The sequence below is a fragment of the Oxyura jamaicensis genome, chromosome 8, assembly GCF_011077185.1.
Source record: "Oxyura jamaicensis isolate SHBP4307 breed ruddy duck chromosome 8, BPBGC_Ojam_1.0, whole genome shotgun sequence".
Taxonomy (NCBI): Eukaryota; Metazoa; Chordata; class Aves; order Anseriformes; family Anatidae; genus Oxyura; species Oxyura jamaicensis.
The window spans coordinates 19,886,219-19,909,213 of NC_048900.1; the positions used below are offsets into that span (position 1 = coordinate 19,886,219).

At 41.0% G+C, this 22,995-nt stretch overlaps 1 protein-coding gene across 3 annotated transcripts in view; it reads left to right on the forward strand.

Annotated features, from left to right (window-relative positions):
* The first annotated feature begins 362 nt into the window (after nucleotides 1-362).
* Nucleotides 363-22,995, forward strand: part of ZZZ3 (zinc finger ZZ-type containing 3) — a 62,161-nt gene continuing 39,528 nt past the window's right edge. For 2 of the 3 annotated variants that reach the window (XM_035333286.1, XM_035333288.1), the window contains exon 1: nucleotides 363-497. The gene's annotated coding sequence lies outside the window, so the exon portion shown is untranslated. Of the gene's footprint in view, nucleotides 498-900; nucleotides 1,001-22,995 lie in introns of those variants that run through there. The other variant, XM_035333287.1, reaches the window with a different exon arrangement.

The window sequence follows — 22,995 nt, forward strand, 5'->3', positions numbered from 1 at the left end:
TTGGGAGGCAAACAGGAGGCTGCCAAAGCACTAAAATAGCCCCACTGCTTCATTTCCAGTCACGCTCCCGCGGGCTGGGGCACGCCGCGATTCGGGCTGGGGAGGCGGCCGTGGGGAGCCGCTCAGCTTCATCCTCATCCTCCTCCTCAGCCCCTCAGCGCTCCCCTCAGGCCCCCGCCCCCGCGGGCGGGGCTGGCCCAGCCGCAGCCCCCCTCTGGGCCGCCCCCCACCCTGGGCATGCCCCGGGGGGCGGCGGGCAGGCGGCGCCGTGCCGAGCCGCGCCGGCCGCCTCCGCCCTCAGCCAGCAGGCGGAGCTGCAGGGAGCGGGTCCCCGCCGCAGCGCAGCGGCGGGAGGGGGAGGGGAAGGAAGCGGAAGGAGCCGCCGCCGCGCTGAGGGGAGCAGGCGCTGTGCGGAGCCGCCGCCGCCGCCGGGTGCGGGCAGCGCGGAGGGGAGGGAGCGGAGCGCGGCCGGGGCCGCGGCCGGGAGCGGGCGGCAGGTGAGGGCCCGGGCCCGGCCCCGGGGGAGGGGGGAGCCGGGAGGGGACGGGGTCGGGACCCGCCGGGGGAGGGGGAGGAGGAGGAGGAGGGAAGGAGAGGGGGGAAGCCCCCACGTGACCAGCGCGTGCGGGAGGAGGCGGCGGCTCGCGCGCCCCGTTCGAATCAGCTGGCCCGCAGCGGCGGCTCCCGCGCGTGCGCGGCAGCTCCGCCCCTCTCCTCTGCCCTCCCTTCCCCTCCCCGGCCGGCCGTGCGCGCTCCCGCCCTCCCTGACACACGGCGGGGCTGGCGACACGTGCGCGGCGCCGCGGCCGCCATGTTGGGGCCGTGCGGGCGCGCGGCTGTGCGCGTGCGCGAGCGGGGCCGAGCTGGGTCGCGGGGCGGGGTTGTATAGAGAAGGAGTTTGGGGGGGGGCGAGCCCGAAGGAAGGAAATCTCGCGAGGTGTCGCGGTTCCTGCGGGAGCGGGTCGGCTGCGGGATGGCGGCGCAGCGCTGGGCGTGCTGGGTAATGGTACCGGGCCGGGGGGCGGGCACCCCGCGCGCAGCCCCCGCCCCGCCCCCGCCGCCCGGCCCCGGGGCAGCGCCGCGGCCTCGAGCGCCAGGGAGCGGCCCCCGCGCGGCCCCGCCTCACCTCAGCTCACCTCGCCCCGCCGCGCCCTCACAGCGCCGGCCGCTGCGGCACCGCCGAGCCTGGCCTTACCCCGCCGCCCCTCAGGCGGCCCCGCCGCGCTCCCCGCCTGTGGGCACCGGCCCGGCTCGGCCGCCGCTGTGCCGGCAGCCCCCGGCCCCCTCGGGCCGGCCTCGCTCTCCGAGCTGCCCGGCAGGGCCCCCGAGCCGCCTGAGGGGGGTCGCACCTCGGCACGGCTGTCCCGGGTCTCTGCGCCCTCAGGAGCCGAGCCGGCAGGAGCCACCTGGCGCCGCAGAGCTGAGCTCCTGGCCCGCTGGGTCCCCTCGATGTCCCGGGCTTGGGAAATTTTTCTGGTTTCAGCTGCACTTGGGTGCTACTGCAGTTATTCTTCCAAGTGTCCCGGCTCGGCGATGTCCCCTTTGTCTCCTGGTCCCGATCTCTCGAAGGGAGAGCATATGGCTCTTCCTTATGGGGCTGGCGGTCTCCCCCGAGTAGAGCACCCGCAGTGCTTGTGGTCAGGGGCTGGAACTCTTCATTTAGTAATCCAGGCTTAGCGTGCCATGTAACTGAGCCTAGAACTTTTATAAAATAATGGGTTCTTTGGCTTCGGACTTGCAAACTGTGTTTTGGGAAGAGGTCTGCAGTCATTACATGCATCGTAACAGCTCTTTGGTGGTTGTAGGTGTATTTGCATGTTCTCCGTTGGTGTTGCCATTATTACTGAATACTGTGCAGATAGAGATCAAAGCTCCAAGTGTGCCCCGTGTTTCATATTATATAATACATACATCCCTCAAGGGACATGCCTTCTGGATACGTTTCTGCCCTGCAGTCAGTTACTAGACTTCCTCCCCTGCTAGCTGCTACAGGGACTGGAGATCCAGAAGGAAGGCTCTGTAGTTTGGGGTTAGCAAGGCATGGTTCTTTCTGTAAGCAGGTGTAACTTCTCAGAAAATAAGTTGATGAATTACTGTTGCAGTTTTTCAAGTTTTTTTTTTTTTTTTTTTTTTATAATCTTACTGTACTGTCTGTCAGGTTAATTATGTTAGTATTTACTTAATGAAAACTGGAAAAAACTTTGAGAAAAAGTGGTGTAGAGGAGAAGAGCGCAGTCCTTTTGAAGTAAGGAGAATGTAGTAAGATGTTAGCGTTGGTAGGCCGTAGTTTTTAAAGAATAAGCTATCAGGTGAAATTCCCACCCAGCTGAAGCCACTCATGAAACTCCCTTGCCTTAGAAAGGTCTGGTTAGGATTTTACTTCAGCATGTGACTTCTAGCGAGTTGTTCAGGGCATGAACAATGTTGGTTGTAGGATTTCTACAGCGCAGTCATGTTTACTTCATAAAAACATTGCATGTCCTGAAATGACAGTAAACGCTTCTTGTGTTGGGCTGTTACACCGTGCAGCCATGTGTGTCCATAAGTGGCAGCAGTTAGCAACCTTAAGTGGAGATACTGTTTGTGTGTCTCTTCGTTGTTTAGTCCAACTTATGCACTTCTTGCAATTATCAGCTGTACCACCATTAACTGAAATCATTTGTCTTTGCATTGCATGTCATAAGTGTACTTACTGAGATAAGCTGTATTAGGTAGCGTAGTTCCTGAGCTCTTCAGTGATGAAGTTCAATCATATGTTTCATCTCATAATATTGAACATTTCTGGAAAATGAGGAATAGTGAATCAGATTTCTAAGCTTGGTGTTACTAGGCATTTAATACGCAAAAATAACTAGATCTCTCTTACACAAAATTTGGGAATATATCCTATGGGCATCAGTTGTAGTGCTGACCAGCGTGATTGCTGTAACAATTATTGGTGTTTCTGGCATACTTGTGGTGTGAGATTCCAGTCTGCTCTCTGCCTCATACAGAATGAAGACTTCCCTCTCCCAGTATTTCAAGGAGACTGGAATAAAATGTTTCTTGTTCTTCCAGATCATTCTAGGTATGGGGAGCAGGTTGGCATCTGGTTAGTGATCCTTGTCTGGTTGATACAAGGTGGAAAGACTTTCGCTTTGCTCTTTTACCACTATGTTGGCTAGGAGGAATACGAAATAGTTTTTAGAAGTACTCATCAAGTTGTAATAGAAGCCATGGCGTTCAGTCTGTCCTATTTCCCATTGTTTAAGTGTGTTTTTAAGTAGTCTTTCACATTCAAAAAGCTCTTTAAGGTCTTTACACATAATCTATTTTTCCCAAAAATGGAAGTCTTCGCATTTTGTGGGAACTGATGATACAGGTCTCTTCAGTCGTAAGAAAAGAGATTTGCAAGGGAGAGCTTAATTTCAAGATTCAGCACTTGCTTATAGCCACAGATTTACACTGTACTTACTTAAATCCCAGAAATACAGTACTGGAAGACGTATTGGTCCCCTTCTTTCAGGTTGGTTTAAATGTACTAAGATTATTCCAGACAGATATTTGTAGAACTTGTCCTTAAAAACCTTGAACAAGAAAAAAATCTGCCACCTCTGTAGGTGGGAGTGAAGTTGCAGAAAGTGAGAAAACTTTCTCACTTCTGTAGTGAGAAAGGTTTTTTTCTTAGTTTCCAAATTAAGTGTTCTTTGCTGGAAATCACACTGCTTATTATAAGAACTTGCTCCTGATAAACTTCACTCTTATGGCTGTATTGTTCTGGCTTTAAGAACATTGTAAATATGGCTTCTGCTTCAAAAACCGCCTGTGGTGTAGAAGAACCTTTGTAAGAGTTTATTTTAACTTTGTGAAAACCTTCTTTCAGTTTGAGTAACTTAAAGTACCATTAGGAAATGCAGATCTAAACATTAAATAGTGTGTTCTCTTCTTGGATGCTGTTCTTAAACGAAAAGACTTTTACAAAGGTTCTTTGCTGAGGTGCAGTTTCATAACTAAAATAAAATACTTGGTTTTGTAGCATAATAGGTTGACACTTCTTAGAGTTTGTGTTATAATCTTGGATATTGCTTGCATTCAATTACTTTCACTTAGACAATTTGTCATAGAGGAGGTTTGTTGTTTTTATATAACTTCGGACCAAAAGCTTTGTAGATTAAGTTACAATGACTGTTCCTTAAAGTTCCTTTAATGTTTAATGCTTACAGTGAGTCCAGTTAAATGTAGAAAGGCAGAAAGATCAGCTAGTCCAATCCTCTGGAATCCTTTGGAAGGGCACCAAGATCATTCTCTCTTCTGACCAAGTTCCCCTTTGTGATGCTTCTTGCAGGAGCTCTTCACCCCTTCGTACAAGTTTCACCTGATACTCAATTTCAGTATTTTGTTTTGAATTAAGCTGATAGCTTTCTGTCCTGTTGCTTCTGAAAACACTCAACTCCCCTTTCAGCAATGTTTTATCTGTTAAATTGCTATTTTCTGCTCTCAATTTTTTCTGGTCTATCAAACTTCGTAGGATATGGAGAATATAAATGTTGGCAAGACAGAAAATGTAATTGCCCAAGATTTTAAAGGTGTTTATACTACTTCTGTTAAGTACTGTATTTAGACACAGATGTTTGCTTTGATTAATGGGATGCACATGTGCCAGACAAACTCCTGTTAAGATGGGTCAGAGTAAAAGCTTGCGTTTAGAGAACACCTGCCAGTAGCAGAGCAGTGGGATTTTTTGTCTTGTACAGCTCTGTGATGAGACATACCTAATTCTGTCCTTAAAATGTAGCGATTTGAACTTTGTTTAAAACACTTATTTTCATTAAAAAATGTAAGAATCAAAAAGGAAGTGTGTGTGCTTGACAGTTTGCTTGTTGGTGCCTAAGTGGTACTATCCTGCTTTTTGTTGCTTTCCTTTTTGTTTTATTGGTGTGTACTTGCGCATATATATGACCTGAGTTTTTTAGAGGCAGAGTGTTTTTGTTGTTGTTTTAGGGTGTGTGAGCTGAAGTGCTTTTGTAGTATCTCTGGTAAAGGCAAGAAGAACAGGAATACAGCCCAAAATCAAAATTGGAAGAGCTGTGCAACTGGGTTACTGTGCCACAGGCAAACACGTAAAGAGGGAGGAGAGTGCCAGAGCCTCCCTCCCTTGTCTGTGTATTTGTGTTTGGAAGATAACCTAGTAGAATAAGTCCAGTAGTGCTGAAGTTAGGGGTTTTCTCTCCACAGCTAAAGAATACAGAAACATCAAAACTAGATACTGTCAGAGACGATTTGCTGTGCTGGTTAGTTACTTGTTAATTACAGTAAGGACATTTCAGACTGAAAGAGTGCAGTGAGTGGAATTTAGCAGGTATATTTCCTGAATTTAATCCTGTTTAGTCTTTCAGCTTGTGACCAGGATGATAGAACAGAGCACATTTACGTATTGCCTGGACAGTGCATGTCTGGGGAGGAATACAAACACTGGAGTATGAAATGGTCCCAGCAAATGGCATGAATAATCTGAAATACATGGGTGGCAGATCAGTAAAGAGAAACACGGAATAATATATTTGGGTAGCAACAATAAACTTAAATAGGAGAAACAACTGGCTGGGCAGCAGCTCTGCAAGTAAGCAGCCATATTACAAAATGAACACAAATGAGTCATGACAGCTTTAAAAAACTACGAGGAGTCACAGTGGGACATAGGAACAGGATTGTGGTTGTGTGTAAGATAGGAAATGCTTCTGCAGTGGTCAGCGTAAGGCTTCAGATGGGGTACTGGCTGGCTTTTATTTTGTACTTGGAGCAGATTTGGACCACTTGAAGAGCATTTAGAGGAGGGTTGCAGTTAGGACCTTTGAGGAAGGACTGCAAGAACTGAACTGGTTTAGGTTATGGCAGAGGTGGGCAGGCATAATGATAGGCTTCAAATACAGTAAGGATTGCTACAGAGGGGACTGTGATAAACTCTTCTCTCTGGGTATGGTAAGAAATAATGGTCCTAAATAGCACAAAAGGAGATTTCCGTGCTAGAAGAAAACTTTCCAACTCTGTGGATAGATAAAAATGGGGTTAGATATCTGAGGGAGATAATGGGATACCTATTGCTGAAAGTGCTCTAGAAAACGTTAAAAAACCTCCTCTTAGAAGTGATTTGGGTATAGTTGGTCTGTCCTTGGCCACAGGAGGTGAGGTGACTTGTCAGTGTAAGGTCTCTTATTTTTTTTATGTTTTTTATGATGTTGCTGGCATTGACTAAAACAACAACAAAAATCAGACTTAAAACCCCAGACCTTGGTAGTGGGGCAAGAAGCTAAGCAATGTGATAGTCTGTAAGGTTTAGTTTGAGAAAATACATCAAATAGTTCATTAAAGAGTTGTTTTATAAAGCACTTTAAGCCTTCTGTATAATGTATTATGGAAGATAAACAGGCTTCCTTTTTTTTTATTATTTTTTTTTTGACTTACCTTTGTGTTTTTGTTTATTTGTTTTTATGATCCAATAGAAACAAAGTGAGCTAGAGTCAAGGTCTTTCAGAAAACTTCACTGAAAAGAAGCAAAGTTAAAATGATGAAGGGAATCAGGTGCATACCAAGGCTCTGAAACAGCAAATCATTCAGCTTCAACTTGTCTCTGTAAAACAGAGATAAGAGCTATCATCTGGGAGATGTGTTCTGGGGGATAATCATCACTTACAAAGTATCTTCAGTATCACAGTATTGCTGTGTAATAGTACCAGTATGGAAGAGGCTGAATAGAAATACGTGCTTTAAACTACATGCACTATTTCTAAACAACATCTCCGCTTTGAGATTTTTTTAGGTGGTGTGAAAGCCTTTAAGTTGGGAGAACTGATCTTGAAACAGAAGAGTTACTAAAGCTTTTTAGGATTAAAAGCATCATACAGTTTGATAGAATGGTTTTGAACCAAATTCAGTTTAATAATTTAGTCTGAAACTTTTCTATTAAAAGCCGACTGTCTGCATTTTATGTGACCTCGTTCAAGCTTTTCTGATTTTTAAATTTTGTCAGAGCTGCTTTGGGGTTAATGAAGAGTGAAGGCAAGGCTGTGTCGTATAGGTGTATGCTCTGCAATTAGAAGAAGGGTTAAATACATTCGGTCACATTCTTAACATTTCAAGAGAGTGTAGAGGATTGAGATAAAATAATGCTTTCAGTCTGTTTCTTCCTAATTGCAATTAGACTTAATAGCATTTTTCTATCTGACCAACGGTATGGATTAAACTTTCTGTACCCTTTTTGGTCAACAAGGTGTCGTCATTCTGTTTGCTGTAATTGATGGGAAATTGCTCGCTAAAGCATTGAGAAACAAGGTGTTGGTAACTGATATGGCACTGGTTTGAGGTGCTGACGTCTGCCTGCTTACAAACGGCTGCAGGTGCAACAGGACGCAGTGAAAGCTAATGCTAAAGGTTTCTTGTACTTTAGTTAAATGTGATTTCAGAGCTGTTTTTCTAAAAATTGATAAAGGAAGAAAGAGAGAGCTCTGTCCCCTAAGTTAGAATGATGTCAAAAAAAAGAATCAAAAAAAGGAATTTGTTCCTTTCCTCAAATACTTTAAGTCTTCCAGGGATTTTTCTTACATGTATCACTGCAGTACAGAGGCTTTCTTGTAGAGCATTGTGAAGGGGTCACAGTATTTCGCAGTAACGGCACAAAGGCTTAAGCCTTGGGCAGAGACAGATGCACCTATTCCCTAAGCTTCACCTGGAGAGCTGTTACTGAGAAGGAATCATCAGACAGAACAACTGTCTGACAGCTGAGCTGTCTGGGGGAAAAACGCTGTTTCAACCTGGAGTTTGGAGAAGTATATCCTGCAGGGTGGTCTGGGGGATTATATGGGCAGTGGCTGACTAAAAGATTTGTAATGAGAACCCATGGACGTTAAAACAAATGATGGAGTTTGCTTATTTTTTTCTGTTTCCAAGCGTATAAAATTTTGGCAACTTTTAAAATTGTGTTTTGCTAATCTCTCTGAAGTTCGAATATATTGGTACATGTTTTTTCTTCCACCCACTGCCTTCTTGTCATGTACTTGCACTTTCTCTGTGTGTATCTGAAAGTCAGAGTATAACTAGCAGCAAGTCCTAGTTCTTTGGTATATGTTATTATATTGCTTTTGATAGTAACTACTTGATCTAAATTGCTTCTTGAAAAGATTTGACAGCGTGTCTGTGCTTTGCTGGGCTGCCAGGGCTGTTCTCTGGGTATTTCCTCAAAAGCAAGGTTTCAGGAAAAAGGAAGCTGATCCTTCCAGTCTTCTGCCTGCAACTTGCTTTGTAGTTTTTAATTTGTTTTGCCCTAGAAAGATCGGCAAAAGAGCTGCTGCAGCACATGATTTTTTAAAAAGTGTTTTTCTATTTTTAGCAGAATCGTGGTCTTTATGAGATCTTTTTTTTTTTTTTTTTTTGAAATTCTGCTACATTCCATGCATTGCAAAAAGGCTGAAAAATCATCATTCAAGGTATTACTGTTGAGCCTGCAGCAATGCAATTACGTTTCATATATGCTTGCATAGTTTTAAGTCTGTATGTGAGGAAGTGGTTTCTGACAGAACAGAATGTAGTTATCTCATTTCTCTTTGTTGAGATCAGCCACAAATTTCTCTGGATCATGTAATTGGGAATCTGCTGATCCTTTGTTAAGAGGATTCCAAAGATAGTTTAGATGGAAAAGGTTCTTCACCAGCTTGCTGCCGTCTCAAAGGCAGTGCCAAAAAGGACAGTGAGAGACATTCTTGTCTGATGTCTGAGTTCAGACACCAGCTTCCCCCCACCAAAGTAAAGCCTTTTCAGATTTCTTTTCCTACTCTATGGCTCAATTCAAGTATTTTTTTTTTGTTGCTGAGTCTTATTTTGATGGGGCTCTTGACACGTAGTTTGAAGATCTGAGTCATAGTTGAAACAGAAAATGTTGCAAATCCTTAAAAACCTTCTGTATTTTATTGTCATGAATGGGTTGCTGTATGGAGAAGCCAGGTTTGCTGTTGGAACCTTCCAAATTCTCCAAGTGCATAAGGGAACAGAGTTCTTGCTGTTAAGATCTAGATTTGCTTTTTTTTAAAGACTACCCCCCTCCCATCCTACCTCACTCCCCCCTAGAAAACCACCCAACGCACCAACAGTCTAGGTAATGCAGTTCTTGTTAATATTTGTGAATTTCAGTTCTGCCACATACTAACTTAAAATATCCCTGGTTAGTTACAGCACAGAGGTGATTTTATTGAAACTTCCTGTGTTACATGGGAGGTTATTTTTTTTCCTCTTACCAAAATTCTGAATACCAGAGGGAATCTTTTGCAGGGATCTGGAGGTAAAGGCAGGGCGGTTACTGTTGTTCTATCCGGTGTAAGTCATCTCATTGATTTTCCAGGTGAGAGATAACTCTGTGATCAGAATGCTGTGTCCTGCTCTAAGGATGCAAGGATGATAACTCATCATGAAAGGTAGTTGAGGTTAGATCAATGGTCTTTAAAAAAAATTGTTAGATTGTTGAAAGTCTCCATTTACATGGCCCCATAAATTCTCCCAAAGAGTCCATGAGAAACAGAGCTCTCAGGAGGCATACTGTGTGATGCTGGTGGTACTGTTTTCAGGCTTGATTCATGGGTCGCTATAACTTTGTTATATGATTTGTACCAGATGGCCACATGGACATTTATTCTTGTTTTATCTGTTGTATCAGTAGCCTGATTTGCAGAAGTGGCATGAGCTAGAATTTAAGGTCTCTGTGTATCTGCCCTTAAATGTGTCCTTTGCTACTTGTGGGTGCCCTTACAGCTTCCCTAGCCAGTTAGCTCGTGCTACTGCTTTGAAACGAAAGTTTGCTTTTGTTATACTTCAGCAATTACCTTCTGTGTGTAGCCTGACGACTGTTTCCTCTTGACCCTCACTGGCTGTATTTTCCATAATGAGAAGATGTCAAAAAGAGCCCAGGGGGTTGAATCAGTAACAAACATGACCCCAGAACGTCTTGCTTCTTTTTCTCTGATGCCTTCTTTGTGCCTGAGGTTCTGTCAGAAAAGACATGCATCAACTCGATTTCAGTTAAACTTGCAATAAAATTTTTAAGTTTTATATTCAAGTCAGCAGTACAGCGGAGTGAAAATTAGAAGAGATGCTGCGACCCCAGCTTTGCAGAAGCAGACATGAAGAACATTTCCCCCAAGCAGCTCACAATGCCATTATGACCTGGCTTGTAGCTGGACAGAAACAGTAAGGCAGCTAAATTGCTTTCTGTGCATCAGTTATCAAATGTTTTAATCTTCATTATGGAAAATTAGAGTTCTAAGCTCAGCAAAGTAACTGTGCTTTTTATGCTTATGAGGAGTTAAGGATTAAGGGACAGCCTGAGAGTAAGGCTTCACATTACAGCTAACCCGACCCAGTGGCTATCTGCCACCCAAGCATGTAGCTCTGGCCCCTGCTTTCTGGTAGCACCTGTGTTCATTTGACCATTCCAGTACGCCTGTTTTGGGAGCTAAACCAGCCAAAAAATAATGGCTCTTTTGTAGGGGGTTGTGTTTTCTAAATCAGCTCATTGTGAGATCGGATTGAATACTACTAACATGAATGCATAGGAAAAATGAGGATGGTGTGTCGGGGTTACAGTGAGTGGAATTGCCTCTTTTTTGTAGATTAAATCACTTAACAGTAAAATGAAACCTCACCTGGGAAGTCTCACTGAAAACTCAAAAGAGAGAATGACTGAAAGCTCACCAGAGTACGTGTCAGGCCTTTTGATAAGGAGTGGTACGATAGATGAGTGTGGTTTTCTTTGTTGTATTAGAAAGATACTGGGAAAGTGGTTACTTGGATAGCAGCAAAGGGGGGAAATGGTCTTTGGAAACATATGAGTGGATACGGGTGGAGCAGGGATAGGTGTTGCAGTAATTAGTGTAGAAAATGATAAGATCCTCATCAAGTTGCCTGCTTGGCACAACAGTGGAAACCTTTTTTTAAATGAAGTCAACTGCTGAAAAGTGTGTTCAATCTCTAAAAAAGGTATATGCCATTGGGTCGTCATAGCCTGCACTGTTGATGGGTGTGCAGCCTTCAGCACAGGTGCCTACACTGGCCCAACATACCAAGAATTTGTCTGTGAACTCCCAGATAGATTTAGAGTTTTATTTCTTTAGTGTCTTTTTAAATACACGGACATTGAGTTGTTCTTCCTCTCCACTAAGAGTGAATTAAAAACGTTTCTAATATTTTTCTCAAAGGGTAATCCAGAGTGTATGCACACACAATTCTGAGGAGGAAGCAGCCCCCATCTTACCTGTTTGTTTTTTTTTCAGTCAGCTGGTTTGAAACACATAGCAGTCAATATGTTTTACAAACATCCTGGGCAAAGTTTGGAAGTGTGTGTGCTAGGAGAGCATTAATTTTATTTCAGATAGTATTTTGAAATGTTCATGTCAAGGTTTATTCTGAGCCTAGCAGAAGTGATTTAATGTACTCTACAGTTCCCATATAAATAAATGTACAAAGGATGATTCAACCCAAATTTTGTAGAGGGAATGCACGTATTCCTTTGGACAGAACATTCAGTATTTTCATGGATGGCATTAAAGGTTTTTTTCTTTTCTGAGCAGTACAAATAATCAGGTGTCTTAGGTGATGATCAGAATTGTTAATTTCAGTCAAGTACTTCTAGAGTGGTGATACTTTAAAAATATTTCAGTGATTACAGAAAAGTACTGATCATAATCTAGAGCTGATACAAGTCTGACTCGATTTCACCGCTGGCTTGAGTCGGAGTTGTAAAATGATCTTACAAAACTGAGTGAATGAGGGATAAAATAGAATCGCATTTTCAACAATCAGTATTCTGATATAGGTGCTTTTGTAAAAACATAACTCAATCTTCACAAGCTGTCAAAGAAAAAAAGTAAATAGTGTTGAGTGTTATTAGGAAGGGGGTCACAACACAAAACGTTACTATTCTGTGGTAAAAATCGTTTGAATGAATTGTGGGTACCATGCTTTGAATATTGTATTCAGCACTGATCTCTCTGATGGTTTCAGCACAGCGAAGAGCAACAAGAATAATCAGAGGCTCGGGATAACTTCTGGGTGCAGAACACAGGGCCGATAAGCTAAAGAAAATACCATTTAATTCTGTGACCATACAGCAGGTATATCCTCAGGTCTGCCATGCCCTATATGATCGTTGTATTTAAGTACTTCCTGTGTTTCAGTTACAGTGAAACTAATTTTTAAAGATACGGGATTTTCACATTTTTCCTCAAGCTATTGAGCAAAGTATGTGTTTAATTGCTTATTGCCATAGGAGAGAGAATATGTCATGGAGTTATGAGGGCTTTATGTCTTGAAGGTACAGCAAATCCTGCTCTTAGGGGCTGCATTCCTACTGTACTTCTTTTATGGCTACAATGTTATGCTGTAGGTAATGCAGTTGTTCATAGTGAAGTCGTTTCTACTTTTAGATGTTCTGTAAGAACTGGCAGTCAGGGTTTTTTGGAAAATATTTTAAATCATAAAGCTAAGCAGTTTCATGGATGGCATGTAAATTACATTTGTCATGTTAATCCTTGCTTAATACTTGATGTCAGCTCTTCAGAGGTACAAAGAAAGGAATAAGCAAAGCACTTGCTTTAACACAGCACTCAAATTTCTTACAATAGTTTAGAAAAATGCTTTAGAAAGGGTCAGTAAGGTTTTTCTGGGACATTGCTGGCAAAGTGTAAGTAGTTTATTGTTTTTCTTTAAAAAAAAGAGCAATGTCAAGTCCTCTGCTTGATATCTTTTCTCTATAAATGCAATATGCATGTCAATGTGAATGAAAGAGATTTCAAACTTTGTAACTGCTGTTGATTATTTTCAAATTCACTCTGTAAAGATCCCAAACTGTCTCTGGCACACTCAGAAAGCTGCTAACAAATGGTTTTCAGTCTTGTAACAGTCTTGTACGAAATGAGCATTTTAACTAATTAAATCTATGTAATTGAATCTTTCAGTGGGAGAAAAATGGGGAAAATCCTACTTTACCTTATATTCATATAAGTTAATATAAAGTCCAACATAAATAATTTTCCTGTTTAGTCTAAGCTTGAGCTAATGTCTTTTGGTTAGTTTTTCAGTGTGGTGTCAGGCAGTCCAGTGTGTATTGCAGAGGCAAAGCCCAAGCATGTGGAGAGCGAGACCTTGGAGAACTTAACGGCAAGTGTGGATTTTGTATTCCTGTGATGGGTTAGCTGTTCAGCAAAGTGTTTTGAATTATGGCAATCTTGCTTAGGATAGGTATGGAAACTATATAATTCACACTCTTTGACCCAGCTGCTGACAGCTCCTTCCTGTTGCCTGAGTCTGGTAAAATATGCTGAAGATAGGCTGTAGCTCTCTTCTCCTTTTGTTCTTGTGCTTCAAGAAATTCTCTAGTGGCTGAATCTGGTTCTTGAATATCCTTTTCATGTTTCTTCAGGCCTTTTACCTGCTGATACAGGGTAATTGCAAGGAATGGTAGGATAAGCATCTCCTTCCTTTCTTTGAAATAGATATTAAGAATCGTAGGCACTCTCTTCAGACACATTTCCTATATAAAAGGTTAAATTCTCTGTTAACTTATTAAAATGTGATCATTGTTTTAAATATACTATTGAATTAATAAGCTGATGAAGTATAAAAGCACTGAAATACTATTGCAGTTATCACGAGTTCTGTCATCTTAAGAGAAAGGCCAAAAGTCAAACATGTCAAAAATTAATTGAGTTTCAGGAAAATACAATGAGAAAGGACAAGATGTCATTTAAAACCTTGAGGTCTTGTGTTCTATTAGGGTGGATAAAACTGCAAATGTATGTTGAGGTTACCAACACTCAAGTTGTATCCATGTGAAACATCTTTGACGTTGTAGTTGAAATGGCATACTCATTTATGCAGTAGCTTTCTGTTGTTGATAATACTGTGGATCTTCTTTTCTTTTTTTTTTTTGTGGAAAACTGTATATAGGCAAAGTCAAAAAGTGAAACAGGTGGGGAAGCTCTAAGTAAAACACAAAAGTGTCATTCCGGTATTTACAACTGAAAGCAACAAAGAGAATGAGTTAAAACTGGAGTTGCTGTTGGACAGCTAACCTTTCATCCTTAACTTTTTGCCAGGTTATGGGTCTTGATATCCATTTGTAAAAATGAAAAATTAGAACTCTCTTTTACAAAGACATCTGTGGGATAGCTTGCATGCTAGAAATTTATGGGAGCTCAAGGGAGAACAGTGAAAATTCACAGAAGAGAAATCCATTACATTAATTACATAGGTAGAGATCAGCCATGACTTAAGAGGGAGGACCCTGAGCTGAAAGTAGTTGGAAGCTGGAAAGGTATATTCCCTCTCTTCCCCCTCTTTCCCGTCTGCTTATGGCAGTTGGTGAGACAGAGTGCTGACTGGATAGGCCTTTAGTCTGACTTTCTTAGTTTCAAACTTCTTCCCTTGCTTTAAGTTTAAAATAATGGACTTTTAAAGTCAGTGAATAAGTTTTGAAAATGGGTAATCAATTAATGTAAAAAGGAATTGAATGTGTATGTGCACAGATGACAGGTATGTTCACGTGCTTAGACGGTAATAGGTAAGTTGCTTGCTCTGTAAATATAGTGCAGTTTTTCAGTATCTGGAGCATGGAATATATTTAGAAAGTGCCTGATAAAGTTTTCAGAAAGAGGGAAGGGGTAATACAATTGGGATGAATTTTGCACTTCGTAGGCAGTCTTTCATTTTATGCTTGATCAGTGAACATAATTTTGAAAGTAAATTGCCTCATGCAGGTGCAGGAAACAATAAACTGGGTATTGCAAAACAAAACAACCCTGGAGAACAATAAGAGTCAAAGCAGAATACCTGGGTATTCCTTATATCACAAAGTTGAGTGAAGGAAACAAAAAGGAGCATTCAGAGGGTAAATTGTAATTGTATTTCAGCAGTGTGTTGGCAGGTTAATGGTGGGTTTAGAGGAACAGTATAAAATCTTAGGCTTAGAAACACATTTTTAATCTATAAAATATCTATTGAGCAAGTTAATAAGCTACCTGGGGGAAAAAAATAATTGATATACGGCTGTATTGTGTGAAAAGTTATTCTTCTGGCTGAGTCTTTCAAGATAACTGATACCTGACTTTTAAAGATTCAAAAAGCATGAATCAGAATGGACTGAGTCTTGTGCTGAGGACAGCGGAAACTGTAAAACTGATGAGTAAACGTGCATCTAGATGAAAAACATAAGTGGAGCAAGCCTGAAGACAATTTGTCAGTGGTCACAAGAAAAGCAAAAACCTGTAGTTATGGTAGAGAGAAATAAAAATAGTCTTCTGCTTTGTTTTTTTTCTTCCCAAGACGATAATTACATTTTATGTCAAAGTTTTCAAACAGAAAATATTCATATTGACAACGCAAGAACTAAAAAGCTGAAATTTTAAATGTAAATGCAGGCTAAACAAACTTTTAAAGTATTTCCAATGAATAGTACGAGTACAGGCAAGGCAGAACACAGAAAACACGGGAAATTAAACACAGTGAGTTATTCATCAGTGAATGTATTGGCCTACCAATACAAATACTACTCTGAGCAGACCAAGAGAAGAAAGCAAAAAAGGAAAATAGGCTCCCATTGTACTATTAAATCAAGGAAATTCTGGCTTGCTATGCTGTCTGGAAGCTGCTGGATATAGACAGAAGCAGCAGCTACACAAAGTAATGTACTAGTTGAACAAGGACCACTCTTAAAATACTTTGTTGTTGTTTTAATCGAGGCCTGTTCTGAATTAAGAGAAGATATGCAGAAATGTTCATACTGAAAGTTGTTTTTTCTGTGACCTGATAGAGAACAATGTTCAAATACAAAGGGACTGGTCACTGTAAGAGCTTTAAAAAAAAAATGCAGTTACCACTGCACTGAAAACACCTTCAGTAGTTGTCAGCTGACACTTCAGGGATCCATGCAGCCTGGAATACTCGGTCAGCTTATTCGAAATGGTCGGCTTATTCAGAATACTTAAGTGCAGACCCAGACAAAGAATGAGAATGTCAGATAAGAGTGAGTTATGAAACCTGTCAGCTTAACGAGCTAAGAGTTGGTTGCAAAGCAGAATTTGGGAAGCATCTAAGAATAAGTTGTAAGATGTCATTTATAAGTGCTGATGTCTGTTGTTCTGTTGGGATTCTCAGGCACTGGGAGAAATTTTCTGTTTGCTTTCCAGTACTGGGGCTACTGAGGTGAGACCAGTTTGTTTTCAGTATGGCTGATGCTGACGTGCAGCTCACCAAGAACAGAACTGGCCCAAAGCTGCTTTGAAAAGAGCATCTACAAAGGCAAAGCTATCATACATGGCTAAGTGCTGCTAGCAGTTGCGGTATGTGTTAGACCATTTGTAAAAAGTCCCTTTCCAGCTTTCTTGTGGGCTCCCTTGCAGGGGGACCCAATGGCAGGACCCAATATATTGAAGTCACTCATAACACAGCTGAATGAGCATTTAAAAGAGCTAAGAATTCTTAAAAATAACTGCCAGAGTGCAACATGAGGCAAGTCACTCCTGATAGCAGGCTACTATAGTATTTAAATTCCAGGTTAAAGCATAGTTTGTTTTAGAAGCTAGTCCTTTACTTTCCAGAGCCCCAACACATGAGAACACTTCAGTTGGTTACCCAGTGAGTTGTGCTACAAGTACACCTGCACAATCAGCTCACATGGCAAGGGAGCCTGTGATTCTGGGAGCGTGGAAGTGCCTCTGCTCAGAAGACACAACATGGTTGTCACTGTTTCTTTTATTCAGAGATGCCAGGATAGTTCTTCTGTATTTTTCCCCTCCCCAAGTCTGTCTAGAAATGTGTTTTGAAGCATTCAGAGCCATGATTTGATCAACCCCTTAGCTTAGAGAAGAAGGCATCGCTCTCTTTGACCCTACCAACACTGAGCACCATTAGAACCTCTTGGCCATTAGGCTGAATTTAGCAGGAGGTGGAGATCTGGGAAGTGTAAAGAGTTTGCAGCTTGCCTGAAAGCTGGAGTCTGCTTTTTATGAGAGATTGCAGTCTGACCCCAGCAATTACCTGCTCTGTATGGTTTGATAGCAGTATACGTGCTGCATGTATAGAGTGGAATTGGTCCTTGAGTTTTGAAGATGACCAGAGAGAGGAACATGAAGTTTTTCAAAATGTTGGAGGCAAGGTGGGACGTGTGGCAGAACTGGGCTGCATTTAGGATGACTAGGAGCCAGCCCACAGGATAACACTTTTGGTGGTCTGCTTATAGAATAACAGGTTTATCTTGTGGACTCAGTCACAGGGATTATCAGATGGAAACTGAGTGGTTAAGATGTGTTACTTGAATGGAGATAATTGGAAACAAATCATTTTTCTTCTTTGGTTACAGAGGGGAACATTTTAATTTTTTATTAAAAAAATGAGAAGAAAGAAATTTAAGTTCTGATAAAATACTAAAAATACCTTACAGGAAGTGTTGCGTGCCTCATGCTCCTGTTTTTCTAAATTTTCTGGCGTGATACTTGTGTTAATGCCTGTTGCAGTGTCACTTCCAAGTGCAGTGCGTGGAGAATACCTGGTTGTGTATATAACACTGATCCATCCCGTACGTCATGGTTTGTCATTATGGTAGCTTTCTGAGGCTTATGTAGTTGATGCTGTAATTTTGCTATAAAAAGTACATTAACTGGCGTATTTCAAATGCATGCCCTTGATTGAAAGTCATCTCGGATAAAAATACACAGTATTTCATACAATCCAAGTGTTGCAGTGTACTTTGAAAGGTAACACAGTTGCAATTGTTTTGCAAGTAAATCAGAGTAGCTGTTCCTGGTGTATCCTGCAGATAGGAGCAGTGGTGCTACAACTTATCTTGGGGCTTTTTAGAAAGTCAGGCAGCACTGTTTTTCTTCATCAACTTCCTTTTCATAGGTAAGCTATTAGCAGGGTTTTTAACTATTTGATGACATCTGGCAATAGCAGCCTACCTTTTGGAAAAAATGACTGTCTTTCTGTGCTTGGTATTTTTTTCCTAATTGTAATAATAACTTAATTGGGAAACAAGACACATTTTACCTGTTTACTTCATTGGTGTATAATTATGTGGTTAAGAAAGTAAATACAATTGGAATCTATTCTATTATAATAGCATTTTGATAAATGGTTACTGTAATCAAGTTGCTGTTATTAATTTTATAATGAACTTTTCAAAAATGTGTTTAATGTATCTGAAAGATATTAGATGTTTTGGTAATCCTGCACAGGAGATGTTCTTTGGGTAACAGCAAAGCTATTTAGCAGCTGAATGGTTTCACCTGAAAAGCAATGAGAGTTTCACTGGGCTGATCACAGAATGGCTCAGGTTGGAGGGAACCTTCAAGCTCATCCAGTTCCAGCCCCATGATACAGCGGGATGAATAGGCAGAGGAGGCAAGAAGGACAGAGTGATGGGCAGTAAATGAGGTTAAGTATGACTTTCTGAAGTGGCACGTGGAAGTCATTTGACTACTCTGATTTTAATTTTTTGGAGAAGTGCATTGTATCAGCCAACAGTTACTGACCTTACTGGTCAGTCAATAAAAAGAGGGGTGTTGAGGCTACTTGCTTTATGCTAAATGCAATTTGTATTAAATGGCTTCGTAGTAATTTAATTAAACCTCTTGTGCATTTTTCCAGTACCTTAGGAGGAAGCAGTGCTAGGAGGTGCATCGAAGTGTGAAATCTGTTTGATTGTTCCTAGGGCTTTGGTACTGCTTACGAAGTTCACGTCTTTACCTTTCGTTCCTGCCACGTGAGCTGACTCATGCTTGTGCTACAGCACGCTGGCTGGCCTTTTAATTTGATCCATTGGCACCCATGTGAAAAGATACAAAGAGCAGTTGATATTTTCATCTTAGACATGTTTGCAGGTCCATTTCATAGCACAGTTGCACAATATATTTCTATTCACTGTTGTCACAAACACTTGTGGCAAATGCTTGGGATGGCAGCTGGGGGTTGGTTGTGACTTGGTAAGATCCCAGATTGTGCAAGGTCTGCCTGCTTCCTCCAGTTATTCCCAGTCCTAGTTTCCCTCTCGCAGTAGTAAGCCCACTGTTTTCTACTAATTCTTCGTGATTTCCAGTCTGTCTCTTTTCCCAGTCAATACCCACTCGCTTTGTTAATCTAAGTGCTCTCCTTACCCATCTGTTCATGCTTAGCATTCCCCTTAGCCTGCCTTCATCACAGTTCTACCAAGCATGGAGGTAAGACAAACTCCTTGAAAAAAACCTCAGCTATCCTAACCAGTAAGAGGATTGAATTGTGGTGGTGTGTTTTTTTTAATTCCATATTTGTGCACAGAAATGACTAATTATTTTGACTGAAAATTGAGGGGAAAGGCAGCAGGGTGGGAGTAGCTGTACAAGGCAGATGCCTCAGTGTACGATTTCAGCTCAAAATCCAATTTGGCCAAGATACAAAAAACTGAAAGCAGTTTAGGTCTTGTCTGGAAGGAAAAGAAATCTGATAGAGTGCTTTCTTTTTCTAGGGTTCTATTGTATAGGTACCCATGCATAATTTATATTTGTTTTATATAAATTGGCAGCCTATTGTTAGAATTTGCCTAGGAAAGGGGTTATGCCTCTATCATAACTATTCTCCTATTAAATTCCCTAATGTGAGTAGCAGCCTTTTGATAACCTCCTGCTGACTGGAAGGGTTACAGAGGGACAGATGGGCACGTCTGGTCATTCTCCTATAACTTGCTGTTTTGACATTTCTCTTTATTTTACGGATTTAAAGAAAGAAGGGTCGATGTGAAACAGTGCAAAGAAGCTTATATTATGGAGAAGAGGAGGATAAGCTTATGTTTATTTTCACACATTCGGTTATTTAAATACCAGATTCAGGTTATTCTTCTTCAATATAGGGTGGGATTTTTTTTTTTTTTTCCCAGAAGAACTACAATCAGCTTTTTTGTAAGATTCTTTCTAAAGACCTTTTTTGTTTGTTTGTTTTGTCCAAGAATAGGTTTGTCTAGCCTTGTGAATCTTTCTATTTTAAGGAAGAAAATGAGCATATTAAACTATCCATTCCGGTTTGTCTCCAGTTTAGTGTGTTTTTGGTAAAGCATACCCCTGCCAGTTTTAAGTGGTATAACTGTATAAAAATAAATTAAAAAAAAAAGTGTTTGTTTTTTTACCATTCTAAATTTTTCTTTTTTTCTTTATTTTCTTTGTTTCATCTTGCTGTCCTGATATGAGGTAAATATAAGTAGTACAAGTCCTACTCTGACAAACTGTATTTGACCATATGTAATGGAATTTTACTGTGTCAGAGATAGCTGAAATACGAGAATAGTTCCTCGCTGTGGGGCCTTGTAACACTTATTTTTGCTCTTATTGCCTTTAGGCTTTCATTATAGCTTTAAGTAACTTATGTATTGTCTTTGGTGCAGATTGTTTCTATAGTTTGAAAGCATTGCTTGTGTTTGATGTAATGTGAAATCAGAAAACTATAGTGCCTTCTTCAGAAAATTAAATTCCTGCTAATGTAGTTATGTGTGGGAAGGGATGCTGGCATACTTGTGATAGACTTGGTGAATATAATTTGTTAAATGGAATTCATCCCTAATTTAGTAATGCCACTTTGCTAGGAGGTGATATGCTGTATATGTGAAGATAAACCAAAGTCCCAATAATCTGAGGTCTGTGCAGATGCTCTTCCATTCACAGATGTGTTTTTTTTTTCTTGCACAAGTATTCCTGTAAGTGATTAGATTCTGTTTACGTGACTAGCTTCTGCAGTTTTCATTTGATACAATGAACTTTCCATTTTTAAAGATGTTCTGCATAACATACTGCTCTACGGAGGATTTACGAATTGCTATTTTCTAGCGCAGAGATGCCCCAGTTTTATTTCGTAGTGTAAGTGATCCCTGAATATTCTTTACTTTTGAGATATATGCTTAAGTAGTACTATGCAAGCTTAAAATTTGTGTAGTCTAATAGCTTCTTCTGTCACTCAAATAACGTGGTCTGGAATGTATAGCTGATAAGAAGAAGGTAAACGGTGTAACGAGCAGGAGATATGTAGCCAGTCAGAACACAAAAGCCTATTCAAGATACCTTTGATATAATTTGATGTGGAAAATAGAAAACCAGCAGATGTAACACCACTCCCTCCACAAAGGCCCACAGCATGCAGCAAATACTGTGTCCTGCTAGTGATTAAAGACTGTGTGCATGTTGCTTAATGTAGGGATACCCTAATTGGTTAAAAATGTATGCCATGAGCATAATAGACTATAATGACAAATAGGAGATTGATGATAAATGTTATGCTTTTTCTTTGTTAAACCTCTTTAACGTAGAAGATTGAGTTACAAATCAACTCGGATCAAATATGGTTTGTGAACTCTGATGGAGTCTTAGGAGAAGTAGAATTTAGAGGCTTGAGAAGAGCCATTTGGGCTCTCGGTTTTGTATCTGCACTCTGATACACTACGAGGAGGTTCTTGGTACACAGCTCTATCCCAAAACATAAGTGGTGGACAGCAGTTTAGAGTGCTTTGGAGAGGCTCTGACAGAAAGAGAGAATGTTTACAGGTTCAGAAATAGGGTAGATTTTTCTATATACTTGTGTGAAAATCATAGTTGTTTTAATAATTATGTTTGGTACATTGTAATAGTGGTGTACAAAAACACTAGGTTGCTGGAAGCAGCATTTCAAAACTAGGGGGCTAGATTGGGATGAGATACAAAATAATCAAGTGGACATTGTGTCAAACTAGCTAAATTATGTGCAGTCTTAAACTCAGATCATACCATCTTACTGTCATTGGTATGGATTTGTTTTGTTTCGTTTTCCTTCCCAGAAAACGTTCTGTGTTTCAGTATTAAAGAGACGTGCAGAAGCGATGCTTCTTCTGAGTTATTACAGTTTGAAACAGACAATGTAAAATCTGACACAGTTGTTTAAAGAATAAAATGCAGTGCTTAAAAAAAAAAAAGAATATATATCAAGGACTCCCCAGTTGTGTTGACAGAAAGAAGTATGATTAAAGACTTGTGACTGAACAGCAAATTGTGCTATCTTCCTTTCAGGCAGAGAGGCAGGCACGGTCACACAGATCTAGAACAGAATGAAAATAAAACAGGAGGGGGTGGCTGCGTGTGTGTGTCACACTTGTTCTTGCAAATGGTAACTAAACCAATAACAGATTGGAGGATTTACTGCTGTATGGGACATGAGAGCACTACTGCTAGCAGATATCCGCAGCTGTAGTATCTGCACACAGGAAAAGGTTGATCTTTATGGCCACGCATATTGTCATTGTGCACGAATAGAAAGGGATTATTAGTTTCGAGTCAGAAGAATAGGAAGAGAACAGATAATTTCTCATCATATAAAAATGATTAATTATAATCTAGATGAGGTGAACGAAGTATTTTATTTTCTATGGTTGAATTGATGTGGAAGGCTGTGATTATTGTCCATTGCCATAAAATATGCAACAGTAAATAAGTATGGGAGACTTTCCTGTTGCAAGGGTATCTTTTTTGTTTCTACCACACAGGTATGAGATTGTGTATTTTTTTGAAGTTGTGTATAATGTTAATGTGTCTGTTGTAACTACCAGATATAAAGCACCACCACACAATTACAGTAGAGGCTGTGGAGCTTTGCTCCTTTCAGGTCCTCTATGCAGATATGCCCCATATGTTCCTATATTGAACTCTTCTTCAGTGCTGCTTTTCTAGTTTAGGGCTATGTTGAATGTACTTTCTCTCTCTAGCTGTGTATGTGTTTTAGTTCTTGGGATTCCTTTAAATCCTTTAAATAATTGACTTGTATTTGGTTCCCAGATACCCAGGGCTGGCTTAACCCAGTTAAGAAATGGGTTATTCTATATATTTATGGAAGGAGTTGTCATCCAGTGTTTGTATCCATCTCTGTGTAAATTTGTTTCCCCTGTTGCAGGAGGTTTTTTGTACACACAAGTCAGTGTTTACTAGCCTATTTGCTAAA